Genomic DNA, 16,794 nt, shown 5'->3' with positions numbered 1-16,794 from the left:
TGTCCCATACCACAGACAGGCATCGGACCACACTGTGTAGTGGCCCAGTATATGTAGGGTTAGTGTGTGAGTGGCACATACGAGGGTGGTGTTAATCAGATAGTCCATATACTGTAATATTACGCTAGCTACCATAAGTGGCTGTGGCTGTGTTCACATTGGCTGTGGTTATGCACTTTCACACAGGTGTCTGTTACTCTGTGCTGTGACATGCCTGTAGAGCCTATTATATATGCAGGTACATGTGTATTCCCCCATAAGAAATGTAGGCCAGTGTTGTGGCGGTCTACCTGTAGCCTGCACAGTGCTTTGTTACATACCTACCAGCTTAGTGCACTTACCCAGTGTCCAGATTCTTTGCCAGATGTACAGCTACCAGACCACCATAACAGTCATGTATGTCAGACAAAGCAGTGGGATGCTGTACAGCTGTATCTCACTAACTAGTGGGTAGTATGTGGCCATATCACCTCTGTACCAGCGGTTAGTATGTGTCAGGATAGACAGAGGTGTGTGAATGCATAACCTATGTTGGGGGGCAAATGTATACCAGTATTTATGTGATATACCCATCTACATGGCTGTTAACATCCACATTGTCAGGCTTGGTCCACATGTCTTGCACTAAGGGGTTCTGTGTATACCACTGGACTGACCAGAATGTGTCAGACTGGCCACATTTATTGGCCATATCTCTGCTGTAGTCCACAGGATCATTACTGTGCTAGCTGTGGTACTGTACTATGATGTTCTTAGGATGTCTGTCAATAGCCACTGGCGCACATGTTAAAAGCAGATGTGACCTCCCACACACAACATGTCGATGAAGACAACCCCTATCACAGTAGCAATAGTCTACATGTATACCTTCAATACATACCTGACATCCCCTTGCACTAAGAGGTTGGGACTATTGGGGCTGAGGTAGGGCTCCACTCCATGTTCAGGACATATGGTGAACATATATGTATACATACCTATCCATATATCTGTATAGGTATATACACATATACATATCGATATACATAGATGGATATGTATATGTACATATATATATATATATATATATATATATATATATATATATATATATATATATATATTAAAACAAATAAAAACAAAGATTTTAATTTGTTATTTGGGATATTTTGCAATCACCCTAATGAAAATGGACATCAGCCGGGTATAACAACCTTGTGTTTCTTAAGCTTAGTCAAACACTCTGCTTATGCTATGCTGAAGAGGTCATAACAAGGCCGAAATATGCATATCCATAGCTAGTGGGGCTTGACTTTATTGGCCTGAAATTGTCCATTAAAATGACTTCAAACGTAAAAGTCATGGGCATTCAGAATCGCCATATAGCTGAAACACCTGATGTTCATAAGGGTCATTTGCATATATCCCATGGGCCTCTGTTACAGGAGGTTTGGGAGGTCACTCTTTGAAAGTTCTAGCTTGGCTGGAATTTTCATTTAGTTTTTTTTCTCACATATATATATATATATATATATATATATATATATATAAAATCACTCAGACATATACATATACACAGCACTATATGTTTACACATATACAGATAGAGATACATATGCACATATACTTATGGATATCTACATATATATTGACAGTAGTAGGTATAACAGAATAGATATGTATGCACATATAGTTATACATATCTACATATATATCTACATAAATAGGCATATCTGTACATAAAGGATGTGCATACATATATAGCTATATATATATATATATATATATATCTGTGTGTGTGTGTGTGTGTGTGTGTGTGTGTGTGTGTGTGTGTGTGTGTGTGTGTACATACAAAGAGATGTACACGTGGCCATATTTATGTTGCACTATACAGATGTATATACAGACATATGTATGAATATACATGTGTATGTACATGTAGACATATAATAACCTATTATATGTATACATCCATATTCCTGTTATGTGTAAAACACACGGTTGTGTATACTCTCCCAGATGTATCTCACTGTATGTATCCTCTATGTGTACATTATGCACATATTAATAACAAGTACTACACAATTGTGGAAGTAAAGGCAATTGTTCAATACTAATCAATATGTGTATTGACAGATATATTGGAAAAATAACAGCTGTCTTCATAGTGGCCATGGCATAGTGGTTAAGTGTTGTGACTTTAGCAGCTTTAAGAGCATTTGCATGGGTTTGTGTGACGGTAAGCACTGCTAAGCTATGGGTAAACGTACAAGCACTTACACAGTGTAGGCTTCACTTACCAGTGCGCAAATCAGCTTAGCTGTTATATTGCAGCAATGTTGATACCTGCTAAGCATGGCTTAGCCCTGGTAACCAGTTCATACCACCCAGTCTGATAACATGGCAGGGTAATGACATCTGTAATAAGTGCATGTAATGCCATATACAAAACATGCACCTATGTGCTGTCATTACAGTAGCAAGGAGTGTGAGTGTCATGTGTGGGCCACAGATGTATATAAGGCCTGTACAGCACTGTTATCCATGTGAATGTGTTACATACAGGGGTAGTAGTCCAGGGTACATGCTGTCACACTGGCATGTAGTGAATCATGGTGGTACTACCGTTGATAGTGCTTATCCAGGCAAGAACAGAGTGCTAAATGTAGTACTGACAACAGGCACACCTGAAGGCATAGCTGGACTCTGAGGCCTCCCTGTTGTATCCCTGGTGTGTGAGCTGTGTCACAGTATATAACCCCTACTGGGTAATGATCTGATATGTGGAATGTAACTGTAGATTACTGTCTGTACAGCACATAACAGCGAGGGCTCCTGACATATAGTTATGGCATACATATTGTTGTCAAACATCTATCTGTCAACACATTCATCCTACTGCATAGCTACTTGCCAAGCTGATGACTGTCAGTCCCTGCACAAATGCGCAGATGGCAGGTATCCAACTGGGATATGTACACGCATCCTAAGCTTGACTGACACTGACATGTCTGCCCAGCTGTGTAAGAACTGGCACATATTGGAGATAACACCCTGTACACACCTCATGCCATGGGTACCTCCACTAGACTACCACAGTCAACAGAACATGCTTGGGTACAGGTCTCCATCACATACACTAACCATGTGTTGTAATGCATGTTGCATGCATGTCAACTTGATCACCTCAGTGGCCATGTGCAAGGGACACCTGGAGGAATGGCTGATGCATGTCACTCTCAACCTGAGGGTCATCACAGTAGCGTCTGTCGATAGATTGCCTGCTGCCACATGGCAGGTGGCAGGATACCACTGTACACACAACCCCTACACAACCCATCTCTCCTTGGACAATAGCTAGGTACACAGCTATGACCACCTGCAGCGATGCACCTCAGTACTGACACATGTGTACATGTGCATGACTGAGTATAGCAGTGTCTGTGTGTTAGCACACCTGTACGTGGGAATTCCATGAGGGCCTTCACAACCACTGCAACACCCATTGCCATAGCCAGTTGTGGGTGCTGCTGTATGGGACATTACATGTACCCTGTTAAGCTCCTCTCCATATTGGCTACACGAGCCTTGCAGTACCAACACAACAGTGTTGTACAATTAGGCTGATAGGCATGGGATACCCATTGTGTTCTGGCAAGTGTGTGTATGTGTGCATATCCGTTTATCTGTTGGGTACAGCATTCTGAGGCCACATACTCCTATTACAATACCCATTGCCACACAGTAGTACAGATAGTGTTGTTGCTCCCCATAGGTGAGGCATGACAATGCAACACCCTACTATGCTTGTGGTATGTGCATTAGATGCATATCCCTGTAGTACCACTGTTGGGATCTACAATGGGCTGTATCGCAGTTGTGGCCAATGTGTGATGGTGGGTATGTCAGAGTGTAATTATGGGTTTCAGGTAAATATCCACTGGGGGATGTGGGTGCTGTGTACACTGTCATTACACCAAGGTACACCCGGTACATCTCCCATGTACTACATTATGGTTACCACTGTCACCATCAACCATACAGGTAACTGATACCACAATCCAGGACAGTTATGCATGTGCTGTGTGCAGCCTACCTGTAACACATTGGACACACAATCAAGTTAGTTAGCAGCGATAGGCCCAGGTCTCTTGGATGTGTGTCTGCCTGTTATGTGTCTGTTAATGTGTATATGAAGGTATGTCACACTATGTATTGTACATATAGACCCATTACATCCCCCATTAGCATACTGTACATATCTGGGGAGGTTCTGCATGTAACATGTAACCTGGAACACACCTCACTCTAAACACTGCGTGGTGTGTGCAATGGAAGCCACACATTTCAGTATCACTACATACCTGGGTAGGGGTCTAGTCCCAGTGTTGCCAAGTAAGAGTCTGCATGTATGTGGATGGATCTACATCAGTTTGCAGATTATACACACCCCAGCGGGTCAGCTGTCTATGTGGCACAGGCAATAACTGTTATATAAACCTATGACATGTGTTCAACTGTACTCCAGACATGTCACAGCCATGGTGTCACCACAGTGCCATACCCCATTGTGGAATATGACTGCAGACCATCCTCGAGCTGACACATGTACACCTACAACACAAATGGATAACATTATAGAGACCACAATCAACCAGTGTTACTAACAGCTATAATGCATCATTGCTGGATGGCTATGCTACCTGACATATATGCATTACAATTTACTCCTTACAACATGTTACACTGCAGTATTGTGGTACACTGTAGTACAGTCATTGTGTGCATCAGAACCATATTAGCCTGTCCCTGCATCAATGGTATGGATGACAGGGATGTGGCACAGGTATCATCATATGCACATGGTGTGTTGTTGATTTGACAGAGGCCAAGGGTGGGCCATACATTTGACACCATGTGTGTGGGTGAGGGGTGTACTGAGGTGAACTGGGTGTGGTGATGTGGTGTGTGTAGGTATGGGGTTTCCCTATGTGTGCTTGTATAGTGTGTGGGTATGCATGCACACAGTTCTGCCATGTGGCTGCCTTACACAGGTGTTTATGGACAGCTGCAGGCCATACCTGGCAGGGTGTGCAGTTCACTGCCTCTGGCCATGGACATGTGGACTGTGCCTGCCAGGAGTTCCATGGGCAGGTCCAGGTACAGGCCTTGATGTGCTACTCTCCCCTGATGATGACAAATGTCCACTGGAACCAGGTCCCTCCTGGGACTGGCCAGGACCACGTGGTCCTGGTATGCTGTGGTGTGGACAGTGCCCCCCACAGTGCTGGGGCTGGTACTACCACTACAGGAGCCTCTTGGTGTCCTAGCACTGCCATGTTGACTGCCAGCTGTTGGCATTGCTGGCCTACATCCACGCGGCCATTGCTGCACTCCCACTACATGTCAAAGCATGGACAGACCACGGTCGATGAGGGCCATCATCTCATCAGACCGTCTATCCATGAACTCAGTTGATGCACGGATGGTACCAGCCAGTTCAAAGATGTCACTTGCAGATGTGAGAGGAGCCCTCTGCAGCCTCAAGCCCTGTCTGGTGTAATGTTCTATACATGCCTCCACCACCATGACAGCCTGAAACATGCATCTGCTGGTACCAGCTGTGTTGTGTCTGCCAGGGGCATGATTACCATCAGCCCTACCATGAGCACCCTGGGACATCTGCCTATGTGGTGCCCTGCTGGACATCTGGCTATGCCTGCTGCAAGCAGACATGGTTAACACACTTTCCTGTGCACTGCCACCAAACGCCAGCTGTCCCTCCGCTATGGTCACTGGTGATGGGGTATGTATAGGCACTGAAACTGTGTGCGGGGTTGGGGTGTCTAAAAGGGGGATGTCAAATGTTGGTGCTGTTTCGACCCCTGACAATCCCACCTGTGCCTCAACAGTACTATCATCATCATCAGTGTCTGTATAGACACCAACAACAGATTGCATGCAGGAGGGACCCTGACCCACCTCGCCACCTGTGGGGGAAAACAATAAATGCACTTTTAAAACCTGTACAGCATTGCATAACAGTACACACACACACACACACACACGCACAAACACACACACACACACCATGGTAATACCTACCTGTCCGTGACTTTACAGACAGTCCCACGTATATTTCCATGTGTTCCCCATCCTGCATCACACTTGGTAACATACACACATTGATAACACTCGTTAACATATCAGTCCTCTAAATGCCTAGACAAGTGATCACAACACAAGACCTGTTACTATATTACCTGCCTGACCTGTGTGTAGTGGTTTTAGATGGCCTCACTGCTGTCATTCAGTGTTCACCCTATGTACATCCGGACATCATGAGCATGGCCCCTATATGTGTGGGCTACTATGTTTACTCCATAATATCATCTACTGGAGTGTCATGTGTATGTATTGCTCAGTACATGCCAGATATGCAGCCTATCATGTGACAACTGTAATATATGGATACACTCCCTGGTGTTGACTAGTACTTCCCCATGAATCTGTAGAGCTGCATACGTGGGTTGTCGGTCACCTCTCTGCGGAAAGTGATATTAAGGATATACCTAGTGTCTACCTTCCCTCTCAGTGCCTGTTCCATGCTACAGACCTTATTATACTGTCAGCTGTCCTGTGATTACATACATGACAAATATTCCTGGTGTGTAATGTGGCAGTCCATGTCCATGTACTGCACGATCCCAAAGGGAGATACTGCTGTATGAACAACCCCACAATCACACATGTGCATACATGGCCACCCACACAAACACACACACATGCACACACACATCCTACATGCATCAACCTCCCTCCACTTCACCAGAGTGACCCTACAGCTAAACTAACTACCCACCAGGATGCACACACACACACACACACACACACACACACACACACACACACACACACACGCACACACGCACACACACACATACAGGTGAGGTTGCACAATGATAGTACACACAGTCCTCCTATTACCCATCTGTCAACATGCATAACATATGCTACACAATAACATGCAGTGCAGCTATAGCAACCCATGCTAGCAACAGTATACATGTATGTGATCCATGTGCTGTGTCACTAGGTGATGCCCCTTCCCCTGAATACCACTGCACCCATGTACACAGTATTGCTGTGCACCTGTTCTGCACTCTGCCATGTACTGTGCACCACACTTCACAGGTGTACAACCCATTGCTGAATGTGTAGTACTGTGTCAGTTATGTCAGCTTTAATGCACACAGCCCCTATGTTTTTTCAGCAACACATACCTGGGATGATATGTGGACAGCTGTCATCTGTGAATGCCTGATGTCTGATTTACACTCTCAACATCAGTGGACCATGTATTGCCAATACAGTACTATTACACTGACAACCATCAGAGCATACTGTGGCTATGGGGGGGTGTACACACCCTTATCGATATGACGCACCCATTCTTGATCTGCCATGGGACCACATCATCGCATATCTTAACAGTACATGAGCCCGATATGTAACATATGTCCTGTACTTCCACATGCAGTGTCTACGGAATGTGTTAGGTGTGTGGATGCTGACCACGATGAATACACTCTGTGTGGGCATATGTGTGCACACCCTTATCATGACGGTTTGTCGCACCTATTGTTATGTGTACTACAGCAGTCTCTACTCCTGGCAGGGGTATACTAGTGTGGGCCATCTGCATTTTCCAGTGTATGTTCAGTCTGCCCTACACATGTCCCCCTATTCTGGATGATTGCAAGGTCTACTCGTGTGTACATCCCTTGGTGTTCACACACTGCTGTCACTATTGCTGTGGGGGTAGGGTTACATCTGCCACAGTTCCTGAACCTGACTATGTGCAGATATAGCCATTCTTAGCATCCTTAGGATCCCCGCTGCAGTGCACTGGTGTGTCATGCTGACACCCCCTTACCTTTAGCCTTTTTGCAGATTTTTGACAAGTAAGGCCTAGACATGTGTGTCACTTTGCAGTGTCCCATACACTGAACACCACATATTACAGCCTAGTCCCAGATGATAATGTGAACCACAGTAATACCTTATGCCATAGTGTAACTCTGCAACAGTTGCCATTGTCCTACAGATATATACACTGGTGTTGCACTCTATATGGGTGTTGTTCCAAACATGCCCCTACTGTAGGCCATGTCTCCCACCATTATATTACTCCCTGTGGATACATTCCACAATGACAGGATGTTAGTTATCTTGCAGGTGTCTGACATACCCTTCCAATACCGCATAATGTTCACCACTGTGATGCCGTGCATTTAACAGGAACAATACATGCACATGTACAACATGCACTCTGGGTAGATGTGTTAGATGTGAGCATGGAATATACCATAGCCATTACATGCCCGGTATATTGGCAACCATCTACATAAACCATACTCACCAGCTACAGGCTGCTGCCTTGGTGGTATAATGGAGGGACCTACATAAGAGGGTGAGAGATGCAAAGTCAGTGGCCACACCTGTGGCATTGCTACAGGGTGGGTGCAGCTTTACAATACATCAACAGTACATGTACACAGTACTACCACATATGCACATTTGTTTATTACTACTATGCAGCAACAAACTATATCTATGACATGTCAAATATGCATAATCTACCTGTACAGATGCAGATGTATACGCAACAGTGGTCTACTGATGTGCTCTGTGGCCTTACCTGCATGCTCCTCAGCTGGTGTATGGGTAGCACCCACCTCCACAAAGGTGTCCACTGGTTGGTGGGCTATGCGGATGGGCAGGTGCTATGAGGCTGGCTAGGAGCTGCTCCATACGTGTCAGAGGGGATGGATGGCATGGCCCCCCTGTGGTGAGGTGATCCCCCCAGACTGCAGCAGCATGCTGACTGGTATTACAAAGCAGGTCAGAACAATGATGCCTGACCTGCTCATAACTGCGGTTGTGCAGTCCGACATCAATGACCCTGTAGACTAGGTCATTCCACAGGGCAGGGTCCTGCTGATCATGGGCGGTCCAGCCAAACAAGACAAGTTACTGCTGTATAATGTGGTTAACCAGAATGTCGTTTACAGCTGCTGAGTACACCAGAAGCCTTCCATGGGACATCTTGGCTGAAAAACATAAAGATGGACACAGGTGTGAGCAAGTCATGCAGCAATGTCACCACAGTTCTTAATATACATCACTATCACCCCCCCACCACCATATCAGTGACAACAAACTATACACACAACTCAATCATGCCTACAATGGGGCAGATATTGTATTGTACCACACTTTGTTCAATGTGTTTGTAGCCATGTTCCCTGTGTGGACACTATCATTGCTGGTCTGTTACAGACTATTCACCTGCATGCCATTGTCAGGGCCACTATGGTTCTATATATGCCTGTGGTATGCTTGCTATGTGGTTGCTGCACATCTGACATTCTGTGTTATTGGGGTTATCTATGCATGCTGCTGGACATGTTCTGGGATTGCGTAGAGTATTACTAGTGACATATGTTCTATAGTGACACAATAACATGTATATGTACTACTGGCCAGCAGAACCACCTCTCCAAACTCATTTGTCCATGTTACAAGGCCACATGACATGTGTGACCCACCCAGGGGCCTCCTCATGTACTGGTCCAGCAATACCTTCAGGTGGAACAAACTCAGGGGATGTTGTTGTCCTCTGGGGGCACACAGAGACATGTCCTTATCCCCCGAGGTCAGGTCCAGGGTCTGTTCCATAATGGGCTACACAGACACATGTGGGATGTGCTACATCACCTTGAGGAACCCAGTACACATTCACAGGGACCACATGCTCCTCCTGCTCAGCCTCCTTGCTAGGCAACTTCAGGATGTGGACTGCTGTTGTGAGTAGCAGTGGCTGGGAGGCTTGTTCCCTTTGTGTCCATATTTGCCCATGGGGTGTCCACATCACAGACCACACATACCATCCAGGGTGTTTACCCATCAAATGTGTCACAAACCACTCCTGTAGGCTGTTCTCTATATCTACCAACCCTGATCACCTCCACAACTATACCTACAGGGACAGACTCTATTGCCCTTAGCAGTTGTTCAGCTAACATCATTACAACAACAACACCTGAAGGCATATATAATCATTCCACATCATCTATCTCATTAATATGGACCAAGTATTATGGTCAGATACATGCATGTATACTTCACATACCTGTTGTGGGAATGAAGTGTCTTCTGGATGGATCGCTTGATTTATTTCTCTCTCTCTCTCTCTCTCTCTCTTCTCTGTCTCTCTCTCTCTCTCTCTCTCTCTCTCTCTCGCTCTCTCTCTCTCTCTCTCTCTCTCTCTCTCTCTCTCTCTCTCTCTCTCTGCTGCTTTGAATAGATTGCAGCATGGCTTTTGTAGGTGATGCACATGATCAGGTGATGGTCTCTGCACCAGTCAGTGTCCTCCACTTGCTACCTGCATGCAGCATGCTGTGTAGTACTTCCAATTACCACTGACATGGCAACCAAATACTATAAATCCCTATATCATGTGGGCATGGTCCCTTTACCTTTCCTGTATGGTGGACATCCTTCCTGTGTGTGGGCAGCAGTGTTACAGACAGCAGGTAGCAATACCTCTTACAGGAGAACCTGCACATTCAGGTCAGCTACATATTTGTAGGAGGTTCCAGAACTACAGACAGAGTATGAGTAGTGTTGTTGTATGCATTGTATAGCACCGGTGTTACAGGGTTTGTGTATACATACTAGTTTAACTTGGAATGCAGTCTGTCTGCATAGCTCTCAACTGTGGGCCTATCCGCTTGATGGCCAGAGGTGTGCCTGTTATGTTTTGTCTGTCCACCACACAGGTCTTATGTCAGATATACAGTTCCAAAAGGAGGAAAAAAGGTGCCAAAATGTAACAAACCAAACAGAAAGAAGTAAGCACCCATATAGCCGTTCAACCCGACCAAAGTTTATTTTAAGCACAGCAAACACATAAAATTAATGATGAAACACCAGTACACTGTATGTTTTCATCCGTGACTTCCTCAGAACAATGGCAAGTTTGCAAATTCAACAATATATAACACAGCTCATCCTTAATAATTGCTTGATTAGTACCAATCAATGTTTGAACTTCAATTACAAAAGATAATTAGTTAGGGTGCTGCCCCAAACCATTTGATACAAATATGTTTAGTTTGCAAATACACATTTATACATAAAATAAAGTGCTAAAAACTTTTTAAAAAACTTTTTAAAAAACATATCTTGATATATTTAATCTAATACATTAAAACATATAAGTAAAAATATAACATACTAGAACTTTAAAAATTCATCAATAAGATATATATAAAATATAAATATATGAATGTATATATGTACATAGAATAAATATGTATTACATAAAATAGTGTACTAAATCTTAAAAATACAGCCTCTGGAATTAATATATATTAGTGATTAGTATATATCTTGTGTCAGATATATCACTGGCAGTGTGTGCTATCAGTACATAGCTACATCCATTTCTGTTTCTAACTTCATATCCCTGACTAAGGGTATGTTGCAGACTATCCTGTAACACCAGTGACTTACTTAGTGTATGACAACAGTATTTCACATATGGGCCTGTGTTCCAGCCTCTGTCCTCCACCTACATACCAGACTTTGTACATATGACATGCAGTCAGGGGTTGTTATGAAGTGGGCTGTAAGTATGTCATGCCGCCATTCCTGCCATCACTCTGCTGCTGTTGTCGTCCCCACACATATTGTGGGGTTGGGTCCATATATGTGTGGGCTTCACCTACACAATACATGTGTGCCCTTATGCACTCCAGAGGCTAGTGTATGTAACAGTGGTATATCTTTGGTTAAAGATGCTTACAGAGAGTTAGCTTCCGTATTGCTTACCCTATGTGTGCATTGCTTACCCCCACACAAATGGGCTTAAATCCACTTACTAGTGCTTACATATGCTTACTCCCGCTTACTACTGCTTAATAATGCTTACACTTGCTTACTAGTGCTTACTCCCGCTTACCACTGCACTAATTTAGACAGTAATGTCTAATGGTTCTTGGGGAGGGGAAGGTGGGAAATTTGGAAGCTTTATGGAGTTATCATTCATTACACATTTTACCTTCCATTTGTATCCCTGATTCCTATGTACATATACTGTATGGTGCACATGTGATTATCTGTGGACTTTGCAACATTATGACACTGACACCTCACATCTGCATTTAATGCAGTACGCCAGTTCACAAATATATGTTATTTAGTAGGTTATGCAACTAAAAATATTGGTCATAATGTGATTTGACATGGAAAATAGAATGTGTTGCAATGGGACTCGAACCGGGAATGACTGCTTGTAAGGTGAATGCTCTGCCCACTACATTATTGCTATACTGCTTCATGTGCATATATCTTCCTTTTTATCCTCTTCTGCCATTTAAGCTGCATTAACCGTAGCTAAGCGATGGGCAAACCCACGCACCTATGGTTAGATTTAATGTGTTTCATAAAAAAATAAAGGTATCATTATATTTTTTGTGTTACTATTGCTCTTATACAAGTAGGGGGATGTTGCTGGGGGTATACGGACACCTATGAGCGGTCTCACTCATTCTTTTAGAGCTTTCTGCTGTTCTTCCTTGCAGGGGCATGTATATTCTGAAAGCTCTTCTCTCAGACACGCCTCCTGCACTCTTACATGCTCCATGTAAGATTAGGAGCTCAGGCAGCGCACCTTCATTAATATGCACGGTGCGTTGTCATCCTGCTCCTAAACGGCCACTTCCGTGCAGGACTAAGTTAGTCCTGCACAGAAGATTAGTAAATCCAGGGGAAGATCTATAAACTGGGCAGAAAAGACAACTCTTCAAAACTACAAAGATTTAGTTTAAACAGAACATTTTAAAATATATAAGAACAGAGTAAAAAGTAGTTTTAAAACATAATTACTTATAATTAAGGAATACAATAATACTCAGAAAAAACATTTACATTGTTATATTTTTTTCTTTATGGAGCAGTATCTTCCCCAGTATTTCACGTCCTAATATTAAAATTGTGTAGTTCTGGGAAAGCCATTTTTAAATGTGACAAATATTTATTTGCTATGTATAAGTAATTTCCAATGTATATGTGACAATAATTACATCAGGAAAAGTTGACTAAATATCTAAGCAACTAGCAAATAAGCAAGTACAGCCACTTCACATAGTTGCAAATTTGACCAAATTTGTAATAATTGATCACAGCAAAATATATTAACTTTCTTAATAATGAAAATATAATAAAATAAAGCCCCTACACTCCCACTACGTTATATATACCAACTTTAATATTACACACCAGTGTGGAAAGAACACATTGCTAGTCCAGCTGTGTTATGATCTCACGCAGGTTCTGGTATTGTAACTTGTAACAAATCCCTATATAAATTTCCAGCCACTCTACAAACAAAAAGCACAAATCATTCCTGATGTTATGAGCACTCTGAACACAACTGTATGAGCATTATCAACTCAGCTGTCCGCAGCTATGAATTTACTCAAACAGGCATTCGCTCTTATTTACCACCCAACTTCCTCGTCAACCAGAAGTGTGGTTGGCATTATGCTCTACAGACATGTTAACATATACTGAGTGCAGTATATCTGATATATGAGTGCTTCTCTTAATTTGCATGTAATGCAGTTCACATTCCTTCTAGAAGTTTACATTAATTGAAGACATTATGGAGGGTAGTCATGTCCACTGAGTATACGATGCATTGTTGCAAACATCCAGATGTCAGACTGTATCAGAAATGGGGAAATATTTTCCCAAGACGTTTGAGTTGGATTTAGCCAATTTGTAGCTATATAGAGCTTCATTAATAGGAAAATATTCATAAGTACAATCACCTGGGATCTAGGTGTATTATTTGGAGGAATGTGTAATATCATAAATTCCCAAGATAACGTTGAATTTTGATACCCCATTTTTTGCAGTTGTAGTCTTAGGGAATTCCAAAGTTTATATATACATTTAAGATTTTAGCAATAAAACATATATTAGCCCACAAATATGTTATCAATAGCCAAAGTAAACATCCAAATAATCTAAAGATTTGGGAACAAATTTTCAACATTATATTAGCTTAATCCATCGAAATCAGGAAATCCCATTATTATTTTATTTTAGACTATAAAGTATAACCTTTGGAAGAACCTTACTATTTCAAGAGATTATATTTGTACGGAAAAACTTTATAGATATGTTATTCAAATGGTGAAAGCATTCATGTAAATATTGTATATATTTTGTGTTAATGTTGATAGAAATTGTGTAGAATTATTTCTGTATTTTCTCTGTTAAAAGCATGTATGAAGATGTAAAAATAATAAAGATTTATTATTGAAAAAAAGAAATGGGGAAATATATCAGATGAAGTGAAGAAATGGGGAGGGGAGCAAGACTGGCATTAACAGCTCTTTCATTTGCCTCTGACAAATTCTATAAATTCTAAACAAACCCCTCATTTCTTGGAAGTGCAAAATCTCAGGATTAAGATTGCAGTTTAGAATAATCTGAAACTACAGTGCAGTAGTTGCTACTCTTCCAAGACGTACAACTGCCCTAATGTGTGTGTGTGTTGCATTCAACTTTTAGGCCACCTGCATTGAGGACTGTTCTGTGAAAGTGGTGAAGCACAAGGCAGAACTGCCAAACATCTTCAGGGAAACTGGAATGAACTGCAAGTTACCAGATGAGGAATAACCTCATGCTTATGGAACTGAAATAGAACACAGAAGAGAGAAATATTTGTGAATTACCTGAGTGGGATAAAGCATTTATTCTCATCCTGAACTAACTTCTGACTATAAAAAGGATGCACTAAGCTCTAAGGCCTCTTAGTTCTGATGGAACTGCCCCATGGCAACTATTTTTTAATGTAGTAAGTTCTGTAGGCAAAGAAAGGCTGTTAAGGCAGCTGAAAGGTCCACCATTTTCAACTATGTGGCAGCTATGTTTGCCTCTTGCAGGACTTCATCCCATAAGGAGGTACAAAACCTTTGCAAGAATCAGATAACTCTGCAAGAAAAACAGTATCCTGCCTCCTTTCAATATTTTTGGGATATCACTATCAGATAGAAATGGCAAAACTGCATAATTTTCTGATCGTGATGTATCATTAGTTTTTAGGATCTAATATCTCTTTATGGCCCCTTTTCTCCAGAATCAAAAGAAAATGTGTATATGGACACCACTGCATCTAAAACGCCTGAAGATATACCTGAAGTTGGGCAGCAAGTACCTAACCTATCTTTATGGTCATCTAGAGGAAATGAGAGTTACTAAGGCTTTCCTAAGAATCATAACAAGACTAATGTTGTTGCGTCTTTCGGATTTTTACAGTTAGGGGTTGCCACAGTGGAACTCCAGTCCGCTAATGATTGGCAGTAGATTTTTACGTGCCGAGTTGCCAGCCCTGACACACAACCTTCAATGAAGGTATGCCCATTCATGCATGTCGCTACATAGAAGACGCTTTTGCTAAGAATCATACAGGACAACGTTTTACTGTGAGGTGACAATGCTACCGCAGCACCACCACCGCAGTTAATCATAATAAGATTAATAATCCTTCTAAAAACAAGTTCAATTCATGTTTGTATGCACATGTTTTGTATGCTTGTTGGACAGAGCTGAGTTTGTAAGTGTGTGATTAGCTTAAGTGGTGCTTGCCTTTGTAGTATTGAGGAATTAATCCCTGAGTAGACCCATAATTATTTGAGTTCAAATAGCAGCTTGAGAGCTGGAAGAACTGAGCAGGAGATAGTAGGACTAAACCACTGACACTGACTCACCCATCCTATGGGGAGGAGAAACATAGCTACCAGTCATGCAAATAGCCACTATTAAAACAGAGACTTCTACAACATCTAACTAGCAGGACCATATACATGTATTTGGTGATGTCAAGCCTGTGACGGCAGTGATCCTTAGCGTGTGGCTGAAAGCATGAACATGCATGTGGAGGTGAGGGGGAGAGCACATGTCAGCCACCATAGGCAAATTTAGGGGCTCACTGGAAATGCTTTCTTTGCTGAGATGTTGGTGAGGGGTGAAATCACCTCCCTCCAGTCAGCTATTGCCTTCATACAGTATATACCAAATACAGAAAACAAATGGGCTCAAGACTCATGAGGGAGACTTGATTGTCTGCTGGCATGAATGCAAAAAGAATATAAAAATTAGTGCCAACACTAGCTCACTCAGATCTCTTGGCACAACAACTGCCATTCTGGGTTGGGGGTAGGGCTGCTAGTACAGCAGCCCACAGCTTGATTCCTTGTCATTACTTGATATTAAGAAGACTGTTTTCATTTATTGGATGGTTAACTGTGTACCCTTAAATTTCAGAGGTCTAATTACCCAACCAAACATAAAATTACTAAAGAATGGCTATACCAAAATGTGAGACAGTGTATCTCTAAGAATGCAAAGTGTCTTAGAGACATATGCACGTTTTAAAGGATTTCTGACAGAGAAAATATCTTTGGCCTGAACAGAACTTCCAAAATTGGGATAGCCATCATCTTTAAGATATTTGTATAGTGGAAGTTGTTTGAAAAAAAGATGAAAGGGGGAAAGTAGATAGGTATTGATAATTTCAGAGACTTAAAAACTTTCCATGTGTTACAGTATGTGCAATGCCTTAAACAAGAATTGCTAACATTTTTTTGGCCGACTTGCACACTGCTTTGAAGTTTTTTCATAACAAGTAATTCCCAATTATTGATGACTAGAGACTTTAATAAGAGACTTCAGAGA

Source organism: Protopterus annectens, chromosome 3.part1 (genome assembly GCF_019279795.1).
Source record: "Protopterus annectens isolate FY-2018-M chromosome 3.part1, PAN1.0, whole genome shotgun sequence".
NCBI classification, from domain to species: Eukaryota; Metazoa; Chordata; order Ceratodontiformes; family Protopteridae; genus Protopterus; species Protopterus annectens.
This window is presented reverse-complemented; position numbering follows the sequence as displayed.